Source organism: Cynocephalus volans, chromosome 1 (genome assembly GCF_027409185.1).
Source record: "Cynocephalus volans isolate mCynVol1 chromosome 1, mCynVol1.pri, whole genome shotgun sequence".
Classification (NCBI taxonomy): Eukaryota; Metazoa; Chordata; class Mammalia; order Dermoptera; family Cynocephalidae; genus Cynocephalus; species Cynocephalus volans.
Genome location: NC_084460.1, coordinates 216358861 through 216363615, shown reverse-complemented (window position 1 = coordinate 216363615; position 4755 = coordinate 216358861). Strand labels below are relative to the sequence as shown.

At 40.8% G+C, this 4755-nt stretch overlaps 1 pseudogene; it reads left to right on the top strand.

The window, feature by feature from the left end:
- Window positions 1-685: 685 nt before the first annotated feature.
- On the top strand, window positions 686-3524 carry LOC134369206 (carboxylesterase 3-like; annotated as a pseudogene).
- Window positions 3525-4755: the final 1231 nt, after the last annotated feature.

Here is a 4755-nt window from a genome sequence, read left to right as displayed (position 1 = left end):
GGAAAGGAAGAAGTAAAATTATCTCTGTTTACAAATTACATGATTTTGTATGATGAAAGCCCTAAAAATTCCACACACATACACAAAATACCTGATAAAACAAACCGTCATTACACATTGTACACATGTGTTCAAATGTAACTCTGGACCCCATAAATATGTACAATCAATATGTTAAACTTCTGAAAAAAAAAGATGGACACATGTATATAAATTGGACTCCATAAAAATTAAAACTTCTGTGCATGAAAGGACACAATGGAGTAAAAAGGCAACCCACGTGATGCAAGAAAATAATGTGCAAATCATATTTCTGATAAGCGGTTAGTATACAGGATATATAGAAGTCCTACAACTGAACAATGAAACAACTAACCAGTTAAAAAAAAAAAAAAGAGCAAAGAACCTGAATAGACATTTCTCTAAAGAAGATAGACAAACGGCCAATAAGCTCATGAAAAGGTACTCAAAATCACTAATTATTAGGAAAAGTCAACTTAAAACTTTAGTGTGCTTCCACCTCACAACTATGTAGGAAGGCTACTAACAAAAAACAGAAAATAACAACTGTTGGTAAGAATGGAGAGAAATTGGAAATCATGTGCACTGTTGGTGGGAATGTAAAATGATGTAGCTGCTATAGAAACAGCATGGCAGTTCCTCAAAAAAAATTAAAAAATTAAATATGACCCAGCAATTTCACTTTGGGTCTACTCAAAAGAATGGAGAGCAGGGAGTTGAACAGATATTTGTTCAAGAAAATGTTCATAGCAGCATTACTCACAGTAGCCAAATGGTGGAAGCAAGCCAAGTACCCACTGATATATGAATGTATAAACAAAATGTTGCATATACCTACAATGGCATATCATTCAGACTTAAAAAGCAAGAAAATTCTGATGCATGCTATGATATTCATGAACCTTGAGGACTTTATGCTAGGTGAATAATCCAGTCCAAAAAGAACAAATACTATATGATTTTTTAATATGAGGTACTAGAATGTCAAATTCATAAAGACGGAAAGTAGAATGATGGTTTTCAGGGGCTGGGAGTCAAAGGGAACGGGGAGATGTTGTTTAGTGGGTACAGAGTTTCTGTTTTGCAAGATGTGTAGAGTTCTGGAATGCACAGTGGTGATGGCTGCACAACAATGTGAATGTACTTAATGCTACTGAATTATACACTTTAAATGGTTAACATGGTAAATTTTATTTTATGTGTATCTTACCACAATTAAAAATAATAATTTTCAAAGTCACTGCTAAGTAATGAAAAGACACATTGGGTAAAATTATTTGCAAAACATATATCTGATAAAGGACTTGCATCCAGAGCATATAAACAATTTTTACAACCCAATATTATAAAAACAAACAACACAATCTTAAAAATAAGCAAGTGGTTTAAACACACATGAGGAGTCTTCAAAAAGTTCATGGAAGGGAGGTTGTCAAGGAAGATTCGGGAAGTTGCACAGGTTATTTTTGAAAGAAGAGAAGTTCCATCCTAAGTCATTTCTGTCCATCTCTGGGTGCCAGATGAAATCCCAGAAGGGAATTTGGCATCTTTTCTAGGCATGATGCTCACCCTATCTCTCATTGAGACAGCAAGTATACACCCATCCTCCTACCCCAGCCTTGTTCCTGACACTGAGGCCCTCAGGTCTAGAGTCTGCTGGATAAGATCGAGCAGATGATCCAGGAGGACATGCTGGCAGCCTTGAGGCCCTTCTTGACCAGTCTGGTGAGACGAGAGGTGGGACAGAGGAAGCCAGTGGCCATCCTACCCAGTACAGTCTCTGCTCCTACACTCCAACAACCACAGTTGCCCACCTACCACCAAAACCCTTCATCTAACTGCTGAATTTTAGTTTCATCCAGAAATCCCCTTGGACATGAGTCAATGTGGTTGTCAAAGGAAAATCACCATCATCATCAAATGTCACCATAGAAACAATCCCATAATAGGCACATACTATGTACCAGGGACTGTGCTGTGCTGAGCACTATATTCAATCCTCATTGCAACTCGGTGAAATAGGAACTTTCATTATTCTCATTTAACAGATAAGGAAACTGAGGTCTCACAATGGGTCAGGGGCAGAGGCAGTGCTTGAGCCAGCTCTGTCTGACCCCAGAGCCTCAGCTGTTAAGACCATGCTGTCACATGTGTTGCCAGATGGACCTGGGGTCAAATCTCATATCTGGCCACTTTCTCAGTTATCCTAACTCCTCTAAGCATTCACCTGTAGGTGGGGATGATACTTCCCACTCACCTGAGCTGTTGTAAGGACACTGGACATTGCATTTGAAGAGTCTTCCCAGTGAGCTCGTACGCAGCAGGAAATCTATGCGCATATCCTTTCTTTGGAAGCCCCAGACCCCTCCCTATTCACACAACCTCATCGCTGCTCTCCGGATCTCTGGGGAGCCCCCTCATTTGTTCTCTCATTTACTTCCCAATTAACTTCATCTGAGCACCTGCTTCCAGGCCAGACCCTGTGCTGGGGACTTTACATAGTCTACCAAACAATCCTGGCAGTCCAAGACGTACTGTCAGAGAAGCTCAGCTACCTGTATGAGGTCACACAGGCAAGCAGCAGTCACAGGGCCAGGATTTGACTCTAAATCTGAGCTTATCTGTCCAACATACCATCTTTAACTCCTAGGGCAGTAGAGAGGCAGGTGGCTAGTCCCTGAAACACGAACGCTGGAACAGGAGGGAAACCATGCCAGAGGGTATTGGGCTTCATGGGAGGGTCTGCCACAGTTGTGAGACCTGAGCAGACCTGAGCTTGGCCTCCTGCCCTGAAACATGCCCCCTGAGATGATGTCCACTATCAAAGACAAATACCTAGGGAGCGATTCACATGCACAAGTCAAACGCCATGCCTTCTGGAAATCGTTGGGCCACAACATTGTCAGTTTTCCCACCTATTATTTCTCTAGAAACCTCTGAGATTCTATGAGTTCCAGCATCAACCCAGTTCTGTAGTGAAGATCAAACTGGCCTGGGTGAAGGCTGACCATGGGGCTGAGTATGCCTTCATGTTCAGGGGTATCTTCATCATAAGCAAGAGCTCCCTCCTCAGTGAGGACAGACAGATAGGCATGTGATCCCTAAGCTCCTAATCTCTAAGGGGCCAAGGCAGGACTTGAAGGAACAGAGGTCTTTGGTCAGCACCAGGGACTCTTATGTCTCCTCCAGTTTCCACCTGATGCTGACGTAGTTTTGTCCTTTCTATCAGTCTTTCCGGAGGCCATAGAGGAGGAGAAGCAGATGAGCCTCAAAATAATAACCCAGAGGGCCCACTTCCCCTAGATTGGGGACCCATCAGTGAGTGGTTGCCTCCTTGGCCCTAGTTCAACCAGTTGGAGTAATACCTGGAGATCAGCTTAGTGCCATGAGCTAGGCAGAAGCCAAGAGAGGCCTGATTGCAGTTCTGGGAAGAGACACTCCCCAGCAAGATCCAATGGTGGCACCAGAATCAGAAGGACAAGAAGACCTCAGAGGAGCTCTGAAGCAGGGCTTGAGCCTTCTTGGCTGGGGCCAACCCAAAGAATGGCAGCATCCCAGGGAGCCAGCTTCCTCCTCCCCCTGTTGAGAGAGACTAAATTCAGTCAGACTGATGTAGAGTCATGTCCCTTTAAACAATCAAACAAACAAAAAAACCTTTAATTGATACGTTGTAATTGTACATATTTATGGGATACTATCTGATGTTTTCATACATATATGTGTTGTATAATAATCAAGTCAGGGTAGTTAGTTGATACATCGTCTCATTCATTTATCATTTTTTTGTGGCAAAGACATTCAAAAGCCTCTCTTCTAGCTTCTACATCATATACAAAGTTAACTGTTAACCACAATCACCCTACTGTGCAATAGAACATCAGAACTTACTCTTCCTATCTAATTGTAATTTTGTACCCAGTGGCCAACCTCTCCGTTTTCTCTGCCTCTATCTCCTTCCCAGTCTCTGGTAATGACTATTCTTCTCTTTTGTCTCCATAATATCAACTTTTCTTTCTTTTTTTTTTTTTTTTTTTTTTTTTTTTAGTGGGATCATGTGTTATTTGTCTTTCTGTGCCTGGCTTACTTCACTTAACATAATGTCCTCCAGGTCCATCCATGCCACCACAAATGACAGAATTTCATTCTTTTTTTGTAGCTGATTAATATTCCATTATGTGTGTGTATCTATCTATCTATCTATCTATCTATCTATCTATCTATCTATCATCTATCTATCTATATACACCACATTTTTTTAATCCATTCATCTATTGTTGGACACAGGTTGATTTCATATCTTGGCTACTGTACATAGTGCTGCAATAAACATGAGAGTACACGCAAAAAAATTCATGGAAAATGTGTGTTATGAAAAAACTACGCATAGATTGAAATATTTTTTGCACCAAAATAAACTTTTTCTAACATGTTTAAACAGGATCTAGCTTCAGGCCCTAAGAAGGATAAGACATCAGTTTGAAAAAAGTCCCTATTAGAGAAAAATGAACTCTGCTAAAATTGGAGAAAGAGGAAACATCAAATTGACAGTGAAGTTTGAGTGGGAGCATGAGGAAGTCACTGATGCTTTACAAATGGATAACTCGTTTTAAGAAGGAATGAGATGATGTTGAAGCTGAAGCCCACAGTAGCGGTCCAATCACACCAATTTATGAAGAAAAAAATTAATCTTGCTCATGCCCTAGTTGAAGAAGATAGATAATTAACAGCAGAAAA